Genomic DNA, 20866 nt, shown 5'->3' with positions numbered 1-20866 from the left:
TGGACATTTACATCCTCTGGTGATAGAAAGGTGTTAGTAGCAGTCTCCTGTAGAGGTGGTGCTGTTGGTTGGACACTTACACCCTCTGGTGATAGAAAGGTGTTAGTAGCAGTCTCCTGTTGTAACTTTGCCCCTTATGGCTTTTTCTGTTTTACATTTTCTTTGTCTGTCTGACAAGCTTGAGAGGCGTTCTCTATACTTAAATCTTTTCCTCTGTCTGACTAAATTGAGAGACCTTCTCTTTTACTTGAATCAATGTCTTCTCCTTCCTCTACCATTGTCTGAACTGAAGGCTTGGGACTTAGCAAACAAGATACGAACGTCCACAATGGCAATGTGCCACCTGGAAGAGTCCCTGGGCTTTTCTTTTTTATTCTTTTTAAATCTTCACCATGATGGTTCCATTGTGATATATTTAACAACTCCGCCTTAAAAAGCCATGGGCTACATTTTTGTACTGTATCAACGTATGCCCTGACTGTTCTTCATTTTACTGAGATGCCTCCTTCCTCTAACAATTTACTTAACACTCTTTCAGTTTGTATTTTACTAATTTCTGATCCTGTATTTCTACTATAATACAACCCAACAAGATGACGCCAAACAAAACCGAAAGTGGAACAGCAAGACCGATGGAAGAAATCCTCAGAGGGTCCCTCTGGCAGTTGACTGGCTAGCCTCTAGCTCACCAATACACCTGAGGTGAAATAATCTGCTGCCACCTATTGGCACAAGTGAAGTGGAACACCTGAGCCCTGTGGGGCCACAAAGGCAAATGAAACCCCATGGTGATTCCAGTCGAGCCCGAAGTGCAGTGGTGGATGAGCCTAACCATCAGCAGCCTCAAGATAGGCTCCTTGGGATGCCTCTACAGCCAAGAAATCTCTACCTAATTGACAAGCTCCTAGATCTTGATGACAAGATACTCATGAGGCCTGGGTGCAGTACCATCTTTTCAACCCGAAATTGGCCAAACTGAGAATTGGAGCTTGGTACATCATGTCTGTCATATAAAGTGCAGTGTGCCAGGAGACGTAATCCTCCACCACGTACCCTTCCTCCAATCAGCACAAGCCACTTACGCACTGGAACACCAAGACCTGTGGAAGAAATCCTCAGAGGATCACAAGTCCCTTTGGCAGTTGACTGGCTCTCCTCTAGCTCACCAATAACCCTGAGGCGAAATAATCTGCTGCCACATATTGCCACTAGTGAAATGGAACACCTGAGCCCTGTGGGGCCACAAAGGCAAATGAAACCCCATGGTGATTGAAGTCGAGCCTGAAGTGCAGTGGTGGATGAGCCTAACCATCAGCAGCCTCCAGATAGGCTCCTTGGGATGCCTCTACAGCCAAGAAGTCTCTACCTAATTGACAAGCTCGTAGATCTCGATGACAAGCTACTGATGAGGCCTGGGTGCAGTACCATCTTTTCAACCCGAAATTGGCCAAACCGAGACTTGGATCTTGGTACATCATGTCTGTCACATAACGTGCAGTCTGCCAGGAGACGTAATCCCTCACCACGTACCCTTCCTCCAATCAGCACAAGCCACTTACGCACTGGAACACCAAGACCTGTGGAAGAAATCCTCAGAGGATCACAAGTCCCTTTGGCAGGTGACTGGATAGCCTCTAGCTCACCAATACGCCTGAGGCGAAATAATCTGCTGCCACCTACTGGCACTAGTGAAATGGAACACCTGAGCCCTTTGGGGCCACAAAGGCAAATGAAACCCCATGGTGATTCCAGTCCAGCCCGAAGTGCAGTGGTGGATGAGCCTAACCATCAGCAGCCTCCAGATAGGCTCCTTGGGATGCCTCTACAGCCAAGAAGTCTCTACCTAATTGACAAGCTCCTAGATCTTGATGACAAGCTACTCATGACGCCTGGGTGCAGTACCATCTTTTCAACCCAAAATTGGCCAAACTGAGCCTTGGAGCTTGGTACATCATTTCTGTCACATAACGTGCAGTCTGCCAGGAGACGTAATCCCTCACCACGTACCCTTCCTCCAATCAGCACAAGCCACTTACGCACTGGAACACCAAGAACTGTGGAAGAAATCCTCAGAGGATCACAAGTCCCTTTGGCAGGTGACTGGCTAGCCTATAGCTCACCAATACCCCTGAGGCGAAATAATCTGCTGCCACCTATTGGCACAAGTGAAGTGGAACACCTGTGCCCTGTGGGGCCACATAGGCAAATGAAACCCCATGGTGATTGAAGTCGAGCCTGAAGTGCAGTGGTGGATGAGCCTAACCATCAGCAGCCTCCAGAGAGGCTCCTTGGGATGCCTCTACAGCCAAGAAGTCTCTACCTAATTGACAAGCACCTAGATCTTGATGACAAGCTACTTATGAGGCCTGGGTGCAGTACCATCTTTTCAACCTGAAATTGGCCAAACCGAGCCTTGGAGCTTGGTACATCATGTCTGTCACATAAAGTGCAGTCTGCCAGGAGACGTAATCCCTCACCAAGTACCCTTCCTCCAATCAGCACAAGCCACTTACGCACTGGAACACCAAGAACTGTGGAAGAAATCCTCAGAGGATCACAAGTCCCTTTGGCAGTTGACTGGCTCGCGAAAAGCTCACCAATACCCCTGAGGCAAAATAATCTGCTGCCACCAATTGGCACAAGTGAAGTGGAACACCTGAGCCCTGTGGGGCCACAAAGGCAAATGAAACCCCATGGTGATTCCACTCGAGCCCGAAGTGCAGTGGTGGATGAGCCTAACCATCAGCAGCCTCCAGATAGGCTACTTGGGATGCCTCTACCGCCAAGAAATCTCTACCTAATTGACAAGCTCCTAGATCTTGATGACAAGCTACTCATGAGGCCTGGGTGCAGTACCATCTTTTCAACCCGAAATTGGCCAAACTGAGCCTTGGAGCTTGGTACATCATGTCTGTCATATAAAGTGCAGTCTGCCAGGAGACGTAAACCTCCACCACGTACCCTTCCTCCAATAAGCACAAGCCACTTACGCACTACAACACCAAGACCTGTGGAAGAAATCGTCAAAGGATTTGGCAGTTGACTGGCTCTCCTCTAGCTCACCAATACCCCTGAGGCGAAATAATCTGCTGCAACCTATTGGAACAAGTGAAGTGGAACACCAGAGCCCTGTGGGGCCAAAAAGGCAAATGAAACCCCATGGTGATTCCAGTCGAGCCCGAAGTGCAGTGGTGGATGAGCCTAAGCATCAGCAGCATCCAGATAGGCTCCTTGGGATGCCTCTACAGCCAAGAAATCTCTACCTAATTGACAAGCTCCTAGATCTTGATGACAAGCTACTTATGATACCTGGGTGCAGTACCATCTTTTCAACCTGAAATTGGCCAAACCGAGCCTTGGATCTTGGTACATCATGTCTGTCACATAAAGTGCAGTCTGCCAGGAGACGTAATCCCTCACCACGTACCCTTCCTCCAATCAGCACAAGCCACTTACGCACTGGAACACCAAGAACTGTGGAAGAAATCCTCAGAGGATCACAAGTCCCTTTGGCAGGTGACTGGCTAGCCTATAGCTCACCAATACCCCTGAGGTGAAATAATCTGCTGCCACCAATTGGCACAAGTGAAGTGGAACACCTGAGCCCTGTGGGGCCACAAAGGAAATGAAACCCATGGTGATTCTAGTCGAGCCCGAAGTGCAGTGGTGGATGAGCCTAACCATCAGCAGCCTCAAGATTGGCTCCTTGGGATGCCTCTACAGCCAAGAAGTCTCTACCTAATTGACAAGCTCCTAGATCTTGATGACAAGCTACTTATGAGGCCTGGGTGCAGTACCATCTTTTCAACCCGAAATTGGCCAAACCGAGCCTTAGAGCTTGGTACATCATGTGTGTCACATAAAGTGCAGTATGCCAGGAGATGTAATCCCCCACCACGTACCCTTCCTCCAATCAGCACAAGCCACTTACGCAGTGGAACAACAAGACCTGTGGAAGAAATCCTCAAAGGATTTGGCAGTTGACTGGCTCGCCTCTAGCTCACCAATACCCCTGAGGCGAAATAATCTGCTGCCACCTATTGGCACAAGTGAAGAGGAACACCTGAGCCCTGTGGGGCCACAAAGGCAAATGAAACCCCATGGTGATTCCAGTGGAGCCTGAAGTGCAGAGGTGGATTACCCTAACCATCAACAGCCTCCAGATAGGCTACTTGGGATGCCTCTACCGCCAAGAAATCTCTACCTAATTGACAAGCTCCTAGATCTTGATGACAAGCTACTTATGAGGCCTGGGTGCAGTACCATCTTTTCAACCCGAAATTGGCCAAACTGAGCCTTGGAGCTTGGTACATCATGTCTGTCATATAAAGTGCAGTGTGCCAGGAGACGTAATCCTCCACCACGTACCCTTCCTCCAAATCAGCACAAGCCACTTACGCACTGGAACACCAAGACCTGTGGAAGAAATCCTCTGAGGATCACAAGTCCCTTTGGCAGTTGACTGGCTCTCCTCTAGCTCACCAATAACCCTGAGGCAAAATAATCTGCTGCCACATATTGCCACTAGTGAAATGGAACACCTGAGCCCTGTGGGGATACAAAGGCAAATGAAACCCCATGGTGATTCCACTTGAGCCCGATGTGCAGTGGTGGATGAGCCTAACCATCAGCAGCCTCCAGATAGGCTACTTGGGATGCCTCTACCGCCAAGAAATCTCTACCTAATTGACAAGCTCCTAGATCTTGATGACAAGCTACTTATGAGGCCTGGGTGCAGTACCATATTTTCAACCCAAAATTGGCCAAACTGAGCCTTGGAGCTTGGTACATCATGTCTGTCATATAAAGTGCAGTCTGCCAGAAGACGTAATCCTCCACCACGTACCCTTCCTCCAATCAGCACAAGCCACTTACGCACTGGAACAACAAGACCTGTGGAAGAAATCCTCAGAGGATCACAAGTCCCTTTGGCAGGTGACTGGCTAGCCTCTAGCTCACCAATACCCCTGAGGCAAAATAATCTGCTGCCACCTATTGGCACTAGTGAAATGGAACACCTGAGCCCTGCGGGGCCACAAAGGCAAATCAAACCCCATGGTGATTCCAGTCCAGCCCGAAGTGCAGTGGTGGATGAGCCTAACCATCAGCAGCCTCCAGAGAGGCTCCTTGGGATGCCTCTACAGCCAAGAAGTCTCTACCTAATTGACAAGCTCCGAGATCTTGATGACAAGGACTCATGAGGCCTGGGTGCAGTACCATCTTTTCAACCCGAAATTGGCCAAACTGAGCCTTGGAGCTTGGTACATCATGTCTGTCACATAACGTGCAGTCTGCCAGGAGACGTAATCCCTCACCACGTACCCTTCCTCCAATCAGCACAAACCACTAACGCACTGGAACACCGAGAACTGTGGAAGAAATCCTCAGAGGATCACAAGTCCCTTTGGCAGGTGACTGGCTAGCCTATAGCTCACCAATACCCCTGAGGCGAAATAATCTGCTGCCACCTATTGGCACAAGTGAAGTGGAACACCTGAGCCCTGTGGGGCCACATAGGCAAATGAAACCCCATGGTGATTGAAGTCGAGCCTGAAGTGCAGTGGTGGATGAGCCTAACCATCAGCAGCCTCTAGAGAGGCTCCTTGGGATGCCTCTACAGCCAAGAAGTCTCTAGCTAATTGACAAGCACCTAGATCTTGATGACAAGCTACTTATGAGGCCTGCGTGCAGTACCATCTTTTCAACCTGAAATTGGCCAAACCGAGCCTTGGAGCTTGGTACATCATGTCTGTCACATAAAGTGCAGTCTGCCAGGAGACGTAATCCCTCACCAAGTACCCTTCCTCCAATCAGCACAAGCCACTTACGCACTGGAACACCAAGAACTGTGGAAGAAATCCTCAGAGGATCACAACTCCCTTTGGCAGTTGACTGGCTCTCCTCAAGCTCACCAATACCCCTGAGGCAAAATAATCTGCTGCCACCTATTGGCACAAGTGAAGTGGAACACCTGAGCCCTGTGGGGCCACAAAGGCAAATGAAACCCCATGGTGATTCCACTCGAGCCCGAAGTGCAGTGGTGGATGAGCCTAACCATCAGCAGCCTCCAGATAGGCTACTTGGGATGCCTCTACCGCCAAGAAATCTCTACCTAATTGACAAGCTCCTAGATCTTGATGACAAGCTACTCATGAGGCCTGGGTGCAGTACCATCTTTTCAACCCGAAATTGGCCAAACTGAGCCTTGGAGCTTGGTACATCATGTCTGTCATATAAAGTGCAGTCTGCCAGGAGACGTAAACCTCCACCACGTACCCTTCCTCCAATAAGCACAAGCCACTTACGCACTACAACACCAAGACCTGTGGAAGAAATCGTCAAAGGATTTGGCAGTTGACTGGCTCTCCTCTAGCTCACCAATACCCCTGAGGCGAAATAATCTGCTGCAACCTATTGGAACAAGTGAAGTGGAACACCAGAGCCCTGTGGGGCCAAAAAGGCAAATGAAACCCCATGGTGATTCCAGTAGAGCCCGAAGTGCAGTGGTGGATGAGCCTAACCATCAGCAGCATCCAGATAGGCTCCTTGGGATGCCTCTACAGCCAAGAAATCTCTATCTAATTGACAATCTCCTAGATCTTGATGACAAGCTACTTATGAGACCTGGGTGCAGTACCATCTTTTCAACCCGAAATTGGCGAAACCGAGCCTTGGATCTTGGTACATCATGTCTGTCACATAACGTGCAGTCTGCCAGGAGACGTAATCCCTCACCACGTACCCTTCCTCCAATCAGCACAAGCCACTTACGCAGTGGAACAACAAGACCTGTGGAAGAAATCCCCAAAGGATTTGGCAGTTGACTGGCTCGCCTCTAGCTCACCAATACCCCTGAGGCGAAATAATCTGCTGCCACGTATTGGCACAAGTGAAGTGGAACACCTGAGCCCTGTGGGGCCACAAAGGCAAATGAAACCCCATGGTGATTCCAGTGGAGCCCGAAGTGCAGTGGTGGATGAGCCTAACCATCAACAGCCTCCAGATAGGCTACTTGGGATGCCTCTACCGCCAAGAAATCTCTACCTAATTGACAAGCTCCTAGATCTTGATGACAAGCTACTTATGAGGCCTGGGTGCAGTACCATCTTTTCAACCCGAAATTGGCCAAACCGAGCCTTGGAGCTTGGTACATCATGTCTGTCACATAAAGTGCAGTATGCCAGGAGATGTAATCCCTCACCACGTACCCTTCCTCCAATCAGCACAAGCCACTTATGCACTGGAACACCAAGAACTGTGGAGGAAATCCTCAGAGGATCACAAGTCCCTTTGGCAGTTGACTGGCTCTCCTCTAGCTCACCAATACCCCTGAGGCGAAATAATCTGCTGCCACCTATTGTCACAAGTGAAGTGGAACACCTGAGCCCTGTGGGGCCGCAAAGGCAAATGAAACCCCATGGTGATTCCAGTGGAGCCCGAAGTGCAGTGGTGGATGAGCCTAACCATCAGCAGCCTCCAGATAGGCTCCTTGGGATGCCTCTACAGCCAAGAAGTCTCTACCTAATTGACAACAACCTAGAACTTGATGAAAAGCTACTCAGGAGGCCTGGGTGCAGTACCATCTTTTCAACCCGAAAATGGCCAAACTGAGCCTTGGAGCTTGGTACATCATGTCTGTCATATAAAGTGCAGTCTGCCAGGAGACGTAATCCTCCACCACGTACCCTTCCTCCAAATCAGCACAAGCCACTTACGCACTGGAACAACAAGACCTGTGGAAGAAATCCTCAGAGGATCACAAGTCCCTTTGGCAGGTGACTGGCTAGCCTATAGCTCACCAATACCCCTGAGGCGAAATAATCTGCTGCCACCTATTGGCACAAGTGAAATGGAACACCTGAGCCCTGTGGGGCCACAAAGGCAAATGAAACCCCATGGTGATTCCAGTGCAGCCCGAAGTGCAGTGGTGGATGAGCCTAACCATCAGCAGCCTCCAGATAGGCTCCTTGGGATGCCTCTACAGCCAAGAAGTCTCTACCTAATTGACAAGCTCCTAGATCTTGATGACAAGCTACTCATGACGCCTGGGTGCAGTACCATCTTTTCAACCTGAAATTGGCCAAACCGAGCCTTGGAGCTTGGTACATCATGTCTGTCACATAAAGTGCAGTATGCCAGGAGACGTAATCCCCCACCACATACCCTTTCTCCAATCAGCACAAGCCACTTACGCACTGGAACACCAAGAACTGTGGAGGAATTCCTCAGAGGATCACAAGTCCCTTTGGCAGTTGACTGGCTCTCCTCTAGCTCACCAATACCCCTGAGGCGAAATAATCTGCTGCCACCTATTGGCACAAGTGAAGTGGAACACCTGAGCCCTGTGGGGCCACATAGGCAAATGAAACCTCATGGTGATTGAAGTCGAGCCTGAAGTGCAGTGGTGGATGAGCCTAACCATCAGCAGCCTCCAGATAGGCTCCTTGGGATGCCTCTACAGCCAAGAAGTCTCTACCTAATTGACAAACTCCTAGATCTTGATGACAATCTACTCATGAGGCCTGGGTGCAGTACCATCTTTTCAACCCGAAATTGGCCAAACTGAGCCTTGGAGCTTGGTACATCATGTCTGTCATATAAAGTGCAGTCTGCCAGGAGACGTAATCCTCCACCACGTACCCTTCCTCCAAATCAGCACAAGCCACTTACGCACTGGAACAACAAGACCTGTGGAAGAAATCCTCAGAGGATCACAAGTCCCTTTGGCAGTTGACTGGCTCTCCTCTAGCTCACCAATACCCCTGAGGCAAAATAATCTGCTGCCACCTATTGGCACAAGTGAAGTGGAACACCTGAGCCCTATGGGGCCACAAAGGCAAATGAAACCCCATGGTGATTCCACTTGAGCCCTAAGTGCAGTGGTGGATGAGCCTAACCATCAGCAGCCTCCAGAGAGGCTACTTGGGATGCCTCTACCGCCAAGAAATCTCTACCTAATTGACAAGCTCCTAGATCTTGATGACAAGCTACTTATGAGGCCTGGGTGCAGTACCATCTTTTCAACCCGACATTGGCCAAACTGAGCCTTGGAGCTTGGTACATCATGTCTGTCATATAAAGTGCAGTCTGCCAGGAGACATAATCCTCCACCATGTACCCTTCCTCCAAATCAGCACAAGCCACTTACGCACTGGAACAACAAGACCTGTGGAGGAAATCCTCAGAGGATCACAAGTCCCTTTGGCAGGTGACTGGCTAGCCTCTAGCTCACCAATACCCCTGAGGCAAAATAATCTGCTGCCACCTATTGGCACTAGTGAAATGGAACACCTGAGCCCTGTGGGGCCACAAAGGCAAATGAAACCCCATGGTGATTCCAGTCCAGCCCGAAGTGTAGTGGTGGATGAGCCTAACCATCAGCAGCCTCCAGATAGGCTCCTTGGGATGCCTCTACCGCCAAGAAGTCTCTACCTAATTGACAAGCTCCTAGATCTTGATGACAAGGACTCATGAGGCCTGGGTGCAGTACCAACTTTTCAACCCGAAATTGGCCAAACTGAGCCTTGGAGCTTGGTACATCATGTCTGTCACATAAAGTGCAGTCTGCCAGGAGACGTAATCCCTCACCACGTACTCTTCCTCCAATCAGCACAAGCCACTTACGCACTGGAACACCAAGAACTGTGGAAGAAATCCTCAGAGGATCACAAGTCCCTTTGGCAGGTGACTGGCTAGCCTCTAGCTCACCAATACCCCTGAGGCAAAATAATCTGCTGCCACCTATTGGCACAAGTGAAGTGGAACACCTGAGCCCTGTGGGGCCACAAAGGCAAATGAAACCCCATGGTGATTCCAGTAGAGCCCGAAGTGCAGTGGTGGATGAGCCTAAGCATCAGCAGCATCCAGATAGGCTCCTTGGGATGCCTCTACAGCCAAGAAATCTCTACCTAATTGACAAGCTCCTAGATCTTGATGACAAGCTACTTATGAGGCCTGGGTGCAGTACCATCTTTTCAACCCGAAATTGGCGAAACCGAGCCTTGGAGCTTGGTACATCATGTCTGTCACATAAAGTGCAGTATGCCAGGAGACGTTATCCTCCACCACGTACCCTTCCTCCAATCAGCACAAGCCACTTACGCACTGGAACACCAAGAACTGTGGAGGAATTCCTCAGAGGATCACAAGTCCCTTTGGCAGTTGACTGGCTCTCCTCTAGCTCATAAATACCCCTGAGGCGAAATAATCTGCTGCCACCTATTGGCACAAGTGAAGTGGAACACCTGAGCCCTGTGGGGCCACAAAGGCAAATGAAACCCCATGGTGATTGAAGTCGAGCCTGAAGTGCAGTGGTGGATGAGCCTAACCATCAGCAGCCTCAAGATAGCCTTCTTTTATCTAACTTCTTCTCCATGCCCAATACAACTCAGTCATTTATGCCAGAAACACAGTATCATCTTTCACATGCACTTGAGTACCCTCATGGATCTGGACCCAGTAGGGGATCTGCAGGTCCTCATTTGCATGCCTCGACAAAAATCTCAAAGCAGAGGTGGCCAATCTCTAAAACCAGGCAGGGACCAGAAGGCAAATGAGAAGAACCTATCAGGCTGCAGCAAACATGTGGGAAGACTTCAAGAATCAGTGTTCAACCATCAAATGATGGAGAGCATGTATACAAGATCAACTAGAATCCATCCATTAAGTGTTACTTGAATGCATTCTAGAAAACACCATACTTGGAAAAGAGATAAAGCTCACAGCTCTGGGCTCCAAGGACTCATAGTCTGCATAGTCAAATCTATTAATATATTTGTCTTTTATGGTAATTTTCTATCCTTTTAGAGAAGTAGTATTCCAAGATAAGGGATGTATGAGTTAAAGAGGTAGTAAGTGACTGCTATTTCAATTTTACTACTGAAAAGTTTTGATCCCTTTGTTGATATCCTAAACATTAATTTCTATTTTCTCCTACTTTTCATAGATAGCTTTTTATTCCATTGGAAAATGTGTGAGGTGATTGATTTTATAGTCCGTTATACTGTTTCCTTTATCTCTCTATTTGGATACTTTAGATCATATGACCTATCTAAAATAGGCGTTAATATTTGTTAGTGTTCTGTTTTTCAAAATGACCTCTTAAATTCTCAAAATTTTTCAGATTATTTTGATAGTGATATGTTGATTTTTCAATAAAAGTACTTTTTTTAGACTTGTAATAAGGCTATGAATTTACCTGATATTTGGTCAACACATTGAAATAAAGCTAAACCTTCCATTTTTGTCTATTTTATATATTTCAATTAAATTTTATAATTTCTTCAGGACCATTTGGAACAATTATTTCTAAGTCTGTTTACGGCAAAACAAGGCTAAAGGCATTCAGACTTCTAGAGGGACCTTAAAAAGCCCCTGAATTTGTCATTGTTAATGAAGTTAATTCAAAGGAATAATCACAGAGAAGTAGTATTGGCTATCCATGGGGAGGAAAGAGAATAGCAGACGTGGAACAGTAGGCCCCTATTCAAACTTAGACAGCTGGAGTTCCAAATTGGCCAGATTGGGGACAAATTAAAAGATTGGTATCTTCTATGCCAATAAAAAATTTTACTTAAAAAGTGAATTAAAAGCCTAGGAATAAGTCCAAATATAAATAGTCAATGTGAGTATTGTTATGGTTTAGATTTGAGGTGTCCCCAAAACCTCATGTATGAACTATGCAAGAAAGTATAAAGGGTGAATGACTGGGCTATGAGAACTTTAACCCAATCAGTGAATTAATTCACTAATAGGGATTAACAGGATGGTAACTGTAGCTAGGTAGGGTGTGAGCAAAGGAAGTGGGTCACTGGGGACATACCTTAGGGGTACATATTTTGTAGTAGGTGAGTGGAAACTGTCTGCTTCTCAGAGTGATGTCTAGAGCCTCTTTCCTCTACCACACCCTCCCCACATGATATTCTGTCTTGTGGTGGAAGACCTTAGACAGCACAAAAGAATTTCCCAAGCTTTCCCTGCTCAAGATGTTAACTTTGGAGCAGAAATAATGCAAGGTGCTAAGGCTATCTATCCTCAGGGAACATCCTAGAATACAATAGTAGCACTCCACTCAGACTGAAAATGCTGAAAGAATGTGGGAATACATCAAGTAAGACTCTGTATGTAGAAATTTGGTTACCCCAAAGATTGGAGTTAAGATAGTTCAATGCAAGTCATAATAGTCTTCAAGAGATCAGGTTCTCTGTTATCTACCACATTGGCTATCTGCATCTATTGTGGAATTCTCATTTACAAACAAGATAGTTCTGACCAATAGGTCAATCATGGCTTCATGCCTAGCAAACTACAATTCAAACAGTGCAAATCCAAGGAAAGGCACAGAGCTTCTAAGACCCATGTTTCAAGAGACCCAGTAATTTGATAAATGCTCTCGAGATGCAGACGTTTAGTCTGCTGGACTAAACAAGGTCTTGCCTTCTCACAGCATCTAGCAATTTTCCTCTGTAGCCCATCAAAATCATAGTTAAGTCTATGTCTGCAATTAAAAAAAAAAATCAATGTCTGTTTGTACTACTGTAAATTTCACTGTTGTCAGAACTAGATCCATTCTGTTCATGATTTTATCCCTTCTACTAGTGTCCTTCTTCATGGTTGGTAGTTGTTTATTGCATATAAAGGAATAATGCCAGTGGCATTAAGTTTTTTATAGTATGTTTTTAAATGGGTTAGAATTAACTTTGAAGAGAGAAAGACCTAGTTCTCCACAACTGTCAGAATTTTCTTCTGGGAGAGGTTATTTAGCAAAAATAGAATTGACTTTACTAATATAGAGATAATATTAACCTGCTTATTATGACAGTCTTCCACCAATTTTATATCGATTGTACCAATTTTCTGACCCTATACATTGATCTATTTCAATATACTTTCAGGTTTACCACATTGGATTGACCCATTGTACAGTTTTGTTCCTAGGCATTTTATCTAAAAATCCTCTTTCTTCAATAAGATACCTACATTCATATTTATCCTATTCTCAAAGAACTTGAAGAGATATTGCAATCAATATGGACATAATTTACTCTGTTCACTAGAGTTCACAATGTTTGCATGTCTTTTCATAAACTGCAGCTTGATTGCTGCCTAATGATTAGAATCCTTTGGTGATCCAAAAAAATATCCCATATGGCCAAACATGGTGGCCCATGACTGTAATCCCAGTGGCTCAGAAGGCTGAGGCAGGAGAATTGCAAGTTCAAAGCCAGCCTTGGCAATTTAGCAAGGCCATAAGTAATCTAGCAAGACCTTGTCTCAAAAGAAAAAAGAAAAAAAGGGCTGGGGATGTGGCTCAGTGGTTAAACGCCCTTAGGTTCTATTCCTGATATATATATGAGAGAGAGAGAGTTGATCAAAGGGAAAGGATCCCGATTATATATATATATCTCCATATCCATAATCACATATGCAATCAAGGAATGTCAAAAGTGAAATAAATTGTCTTTCTGGATCATTATCTTTGGTTTTGAATACTTTTGCAGAGAAAAATTTAATTACTTAGGAAAAGTCTCAGTTTTTAAAAAATCTTGATGAAGAATATTAAATATTACTTAGAAAAGGCCAGAGACTAGGCCTATAATCCCAGCTTCTCAGAAGGCTGAGGCAGGAGGATAGCAAATCCAAGGTCAGCCTCAGAAACTTAGTGAGGTCCTGCTTCAGAAAATAAAAAGGGCCTGCAGTGCAGCTCAGTGGTAGAACACCCCTGGGTTCCATCCTCAGTGGGGGTGGGGGGGGGATTGGAGGGCAGGGATGACACCCAGACTGATGTAATCTCATATAGTAAGTACATAAAGCAACTGGTTAAATTTCAGTGTATAAAACTCTTTTTTTTACTTCCAAAGATAGATTAGACAAGCCTGGTGCCTAAGTAAGATGGCATTAGCAACACATAAATACACTAATAAAAAACAGATGGACCATCAATGACAAAATGATTTATGAATTTCTGAAGCAGTTTAATTAATAGGAACATGAATTGCTATAGTCCACAGAAATATTCAGTGTTAAGGTCAGCAAAGAAATAATACCATGATCTAGTTTCTGGTCCATGTTAATACATATATTGTTTAATTTTTATTTTTTTTCAAAAATGAAGAGCACTTTGCTAAGAGTATTTACCCTTCATTTGTATATTTTTTTATATTTCTTTTACATATAAATCTATTTCTTTTAAATCTATTTCTGAAGAAGTTGATGTTAAGAAGTTTATATTAATAACATAGAAGGGAAAAAAAGCATTTTAAAATTTTGGTAGAATTAAGTTAGTGAAATAATTTCCTTGGTATCACTTGAAGTATGTTTTGCATTCATTCTCAACACCCAGTTGAAGCTGCAGGTGACTACTTATTGGAAAGTGTTATGTTACAATCCTTAAGTAGAAAATTATATTATCATACTCTAAACTCCCCAGTCCAAGTCTTATTACATGTAGATGTATTTTCAGAGTTAAAAGTGCAAGATTCACAGATATTACTAATACATATCTAAATACAGAAAGTGGGTATGTGAGAGTAGGTAAATAGACTCAAACTTTTAAAATAAATTCTAAGTAACTTGAAAACCCACATTTCAATTTTATTTATGAGTTGATCAAAGGGAAAGGATCCTGTTTTTATATAAAATATGAATGTCAAATTTTGGTAACTACTTGAAAAGAGTAATCATCATTATATTTTTCTCTGCATTTTTTGAATTACATTGTATATATTTAAAGGTTTTTTGGCACCAGTGTCTACCTCAGTTGCTAATTTTTACTGCTTTATTCAAAAAAATTGGTCTTAGTATAACTGACAATGTTAAATAAACACAATTATCTAGATTATTTTTAGAAAAATAAATGTTAAGTCATTTTTACAGATATTGCATATGTGTGGGTAATTTCATTATACAACTAAACAGTAAAAAGAAAAAAAAGTTTATTAATTTTAATGGCACTCAAAAATAGCGTATTTATTGACCTGAACTTGCAAACATAAATACTCCATGATAAATGGCTACTCTGCAAAACAATATATAATTTATTTTGGGAGATAAAATTTGTCCCATATGCCAATGGAAAACCCCTTCCCTTAATTTTATTGCACACAGTAATATATTTTGCAATCTATAATAAGTAAAATAGCACAGACTCTAAAAGCTATTCAAATATTTTCCCTATTTTACAACTACCTCTTAAGTTGTTAATTGACTTGCATTACTTTTAAACGCTGCCTATAAAACATGAGAGATATACTTAAAATTACTGAAGTTGAAACCATTGACCTGACTTTCAAAAATGAGAATAGTATTAATTAAATAAATGGCCTACTCTTTTAAAACTACAGGTGAGAATCATCCATTAACAGTAATTGGAATTATGAAAGTTTATTCACATGAAGTGCAATGTGTTCTAAACTTTAAAATTACTAAGCAATAGTGAAAGAGGAGAAGGGTTTGTATTAACTGTCTGAAGGTGTTTAAAAACCTGACACTTATTTATCTTTAACTGCACAAGAATACTCCAAATCTCTGTTATTTTATAAATCATACAAATATCAAAACAAAACAAAAAAAAAAAACAATATATTTTAATACTACAATGAGTCTACATATCACAGAATGTCTTCCATATGAAATCAGCTAGATTACCTCTACTCAAATGTCAATCATAGGATATCAATGAAAACTAAATATCATATTCAAAATCAATTGAATACTTTGAGCCATTGCTAATGTGGTGACTTTGGCTATCTTATTTTCAAGCAAATGCTGAATATGCTATCTACAAATAATGAAGGATGTTCTTGAAAGTCTTAAAAGAGAAATAGTACAAGGACATCATCATAACATCAACAATTCTGCCATTATTCTGGGGAAAATTCACCTCTAATTACATCCGATGGCCACCTCCTTAGCTAGAAGCACTGTTTCATATTTCTGCATTTTTTCCCAAACCTAACTTAATGAGGCACTGAGATGCAGCAAGCATTCAAGTATTACTGAATGGATAAATGGCCATTAAAGACATTTAAAGCATTGTAATAGATTTTTGTTTTTAACTCAGGAGGCCAAAGAAATCAATGTGCATCATATGTACATTTGATGTAGCAGACATCCCCAAGGCATAAGTAATTGATCGTTTAGCAGCCCTCAAACTTACTTCATGGCATCCCAGAACTAATGCTATCCACGTGCTAAATTCTCTGCACTGCTGTGTCTAACTCAGTTTCCTTATCTTCTACTGAGATATCAGAATGCAACTAAGGTAGAGGTAGTTATATAGCACTGAGATAATGCATATGTATCCATTAAATATATTAAATATCCATTACATATCTGTTACACATAATATATATGTGTGTATATGTGTGTTTTATACATTTATTACATGTATGTGTTGGAGGATATGTTCACCTACCAAAAGGTAACACAATATAAATTTAGGAGACCTAACTATCCAAAGTTGTTTCAAAGAAAGTCTGTGGTGTGGAATATGCACTTTCTGTATCCTAAAAGGCTCATCAATATTTTCTCTTTCACAACACCTTTCCATTCATCTATCATATGCCTCACTTATTTTCACATGAAAATCAATCATACCCTACTAAAGTTTAGCTTAAAAATTCCCAAAACAAGTATCAAGTATAAAGTGTCTGTCTTTGCACAGTTGGAACTCAATTCCGCCATCCTTTCTAGTACAAAACTCTAAATGAAGAAGGCAGCCCCCTTGATTCAGTTTCACCCAGAAGTGGAACTCTAGCTAGGACTGGAGAATAAGAAGTTTATTTAGGCATTGGCTCCAGAAAGTAACAGTAGGGCAAAGGAGTGTTCTAAATCAGCAAACTCGTTATCAAACCAGTTATCACTGTGAAAACCTGGAGCTTAGTCTTCTTGGACACCAGGTAGAACAGGCTTCAGAATGATCTCAACTGAGGAGCAAGGCAACAGAGGTATATATTACACAATTCCCTATTTACTCATGAGCACTGTGGCTTGCTCTCCACTATGCAGGTGTAGTATGCTTCTGAAGTTAGCAGGGGAGGCAGAACCTCAGAAACAAAGCATTCATAGAAAGTAGCAGAAGGAACAATAGCAGAGCACTTAAAGAATCAGTTGGTGGGAGCTGTCTACCTACTCCTATCTAAAAGTCTCCCCTCCTCAACTCTGTAGGAAATGCATCCCCAAGGCATAAGTAATTGATCTGATGGAGTAGAACAAGCTTGCTACTCAGACTTAATTGCAAAGAGGAATCTTTGACCTTATTAAAGATAAAAGAGATGGCTTTACTTACTGCAAATTATTTTAGGATCCTGGATGAAAAAAATTCAAACTACAAATCAGAAGTGAAGAAAAGAACAAATATTTAATGAGAACTTAAATCATGCTAGGTGCTATAAAATTATTGTTTCAAATTCAATGAGTTAAAGGGAAAAACTGAAAAGTTTCCCCTTTTCTTGAGTTTCGTGAGAAATTTGAGTCACAAAAAATTGAGCTCAAGTCATGTTTATTCTAAGATATATGAACCAAGACAAATAGTTGATTTCCCAGAATCTCAGTTTCCTTTTCTGTAAAATACCTACAGTATGACTGAGATAACACACAGCACAGTAAAGCACTTGTCAGTCTTAGTACCAACTGTTAGTCCTGTGCCTCTCCTTCCTTCTTGTCACAATTTTATGAGATAGAGTTTTTTTAAGGTGTAGATGGACACACACAATGCCTTTATTTTTATGTGGTGGTGCTGAGGATGAAACCTGGGTCCCGCCCATGTGAGGCGAGTGCTCCACCACTGAGCCACAATCCCAGACAGAGATAGATATTTATGAGGTATATATATTCCCATTACAAAAATAAAATCATTGCTTCTCATAATGGCTAAATTAGTTGCTCAAGACTGACTACTCAGTAAGATTGAAATCTGGGTCTCTCTGATTCTAAGGATCTTGCCTTCAGAGATTAACAATTTGTTTGGAACTAAACTGGCAGTATTAATTTTTATAAAACCACAAAATCAGTTACATCTTTTCAAATGGTCGAACATTTTTAAATGTTTAATATTTAATTGTCTAGTAAATGTGGCTTCATTTTTAAGTTAACAGTTGGGCTAGCATAAGTTCTATTATAATAGAAATTTTAAATAACTATGCAAAACTTTTCAATATAGCAGTGATTTCTTTAGGCACTATTTAAACAAAAGATTTAACTACTGACATTATCTGCAACATCCTTAGAAAAATGAGGGCAAACACATGAATAATTAACATCTTGGATATTACACTTAAAAAGCAAACCTTGGTCAAAGTATGCCCTTCTTGTAGTCAACTCACCTCACACTTTCCACAATGAAGATCTTCATTTTACTTGATGATGCTGAGGTCTTGAAATAAGTATAAATTCAATCACAATAAACATTATGCTGCCTTTGAACAATGATTTAACTATGCTACATGTCAATTAGCATTTGAATTTGTTTAAATATTGTTGTAATTCTCTCCAGTTAATCAGAATACCCTAATTCACAAGCATAGTGAGTAATACCTCAGGTATTTCTTCTTTAAATTTTTAATCAATATATACATTTTTGCCTAAAAAGAAGAGATTTAATTGAAATATTATCCTCTAACTGATGTCCAAGATAAAGTCTCCAGTTACTACTGGAATAGGAGCTGGCATTGGAAGCCAGCAGGTAAGGAAAAGAAGCCTGCTGCACAGTGTGCCTGCAGGGGGATTCCTAATTGGACCAATAATGGATCTTTTATTTAATTCAAACAGAACATTAACGCCAAACTGAACTTCAGGAAAGCATTTCTGACTTAGCCCACATATTATTTTTAAAACATGAATATGTGGCATGTGATACATGAAATAACTATTCCAGAAAATACTGAATTCAATGAAACACAGTGCTCTTTAAATGAGATAAACGTATTGCAAGAACAAGAAAAATACTTTTTTCAGCAGTATTTACAGGACAACACTGCACCACACCACTCACCTGTCGTCGTTTTGCCATCCTTGGTCCCCTAGCAGCAAATCCCTAAACCTGTACCTGGGAGGCAGAGGGGACACTTCGCTCTCCAAATCAACCATTCTTCCTCAAAGAGTGGGAAGCATCAAACAACAAATGGGGAAGAGGAAGGAGAAAGAAAGAAGATGTTGCGGGGGTAGAGCGAGGAGATGAGTAGAATGCTAAGGCCAAAAGAAAGAGGGATGCCAGGAGGGGAAGGGGACTGGAGGGGGAGGGGTCGGCTTAGCGCGGGAAGCCAAGGCTGGAAAGGGGGCTGGCTCCTCTCTCCAGAGGGTGTGATGGGATGATGCAAACCCAGCCCTGGGGCAAAAGTCTGGCTTCGCAGAGAATCAAAGCTGCCAAGGAACCGCCCCCAGGCTGGGCACCGCCTCTGGTCCCCAGGACTGGGGGGAAGCGGGATGCAAAAGTTACTTCTCCGGGGGAAAAAAAAAAAAAGAAAGAAAAAACAGGCGGTGCCTAGAAAGAGGGCAAAGGGGTGGCAGTTAGCGCCACAAGAAGGTGAGGCAGTTTCCTAGATGTAGGTAAAAGAGCCTCCAGCTAGGGCATCCTCGGGGGCTGCAGGTCCCCGGGGAGGGCGTGCACCCAGCATGGCCCAGGGAAGGCAGAAGGAAACCCGGTGGGGTTTTGGCCCCAGGCGCCGCCAACCGGCTCTCCCGGCACTGGTCCTGCGGAGCTGTTGCTGGAGCCCCAGCCAATGAGCCTTCCCTTCATTAGCATAACACAGTGAAGGAATGGGGGTGCCTGGGGACAACCAATGGGGGTGAGCTAATTAGCGAATTCCGGGGCTCCAGACCCTTCTCTGGGAAGCGGGGTGCAAGCTGCCCAGAGGTTCCTAGATGCTCCTTGGCTTGGGTAGCCTTCAGCGCGGGTGGGCGGGGTGGAGGATGCAAGTTCTTTGAGATGGAATCCCCGCTCTCAGAAGCAGGAAAGCCCCATTTTTTTCTCACAATCTGAAAGAAGGAGGTGTTTCCCTGATCTCCGGGGGAAAAAAAAATGCGTGGCCACCTTAGGCCGCCGCTGAAGAAAACCATTTAGATGATGAGTGGCAAAGCATATTGAAAGGCAGAGAGAATTATATAGTGGTGAACTACTATTATGGATTTGTAGCAGTATGTGCGCTTCCATGTTGCATGACCTTAATTTTAGGTGTGCTCCTGTTAGTGGTTTACAATGTCAGAGGAAGAGGCAACCCAAGAATTCAGAGTTTGCTTTTCATTACCAACCTTGCTTATATGAACCCTGCTATAGAAGCTTTACATTCACACATACTGTTCTTTTCTTCGAGAATTCATTCCATCAGGGTACATACAGACACAGAAATACTTAAATCACTTGACAATTGTGACTGAGGAAACGACATTAACCATTGCCCCATCTTAGAAATTTCACACTTTGCTTGGAGGGACAAGCTCATACAGAAAATGATACAATATGGGATTCATTAATCAAAGAATATGCTCAGAGATTTCAGAAATACCTGTGCAATAACACTTGTTGTGGTCAAGGAACACAGTGAAACTAAACTAAGCCTTCTGTATTCATTTGCAACCTGCTTAAGGGAAGGGAAAAAATATGAAAGCTGCAGGGAGTATGCAATGAGTAGAGACAAAGTGATTTTTTTAAAAAAAATAATTTTTTCCTTTCAAGGAAATAGTGATTAATTTAGTATGATTAACTTTCAGTAGAGGTCATGTAACAGAGAGTTTATGAAGTTGAAATGCAGAAGAAACACAGTTGGCAACAGAGTATCATCAAGTGAAATGGGATGAGCATCTAAACCTGGAGAATAACAGTTGAAAGAGATTGATAATCTCCTTTGCTTTAATCTTCAAACTAGATTCC

At 43.1% G+C, this 20866-nt stretch overlaps 1 pseudogene; it reads left to right on the top strand.

Moving 5' to 3' along the window:
• The first annotated feature begins 775 nt into the window (after nt 1-775).
• Nucleotides 776-10639, top strand: LOC139707798 (primary cilium assembly protein FAM149B1-like; annotated as a pseudogene).
• Nucleotides 10640-20866: the final 10227 nt, after the last annotated feature.

Source organism: Marmota flaviventris, chromosome 12 (assembly GCF_047511675.1).
Source record: "Marmota flaviventris isolate mMarFla1 chromosome 12, mMarFla1.hap1, whole genome shotgun sequence".
Taxonomy (NCBI): Eukaryota; Metazoa; Chordata; class Mammalia; order Rodentia; family Sciuridae; genus Marmota; species Marmota flaviventris.
The sequence above is the reverse complement of the archived record's forward strand: the minus strand, read 5'-3'. Positions and strand labels throughout refer to the sequence as shown.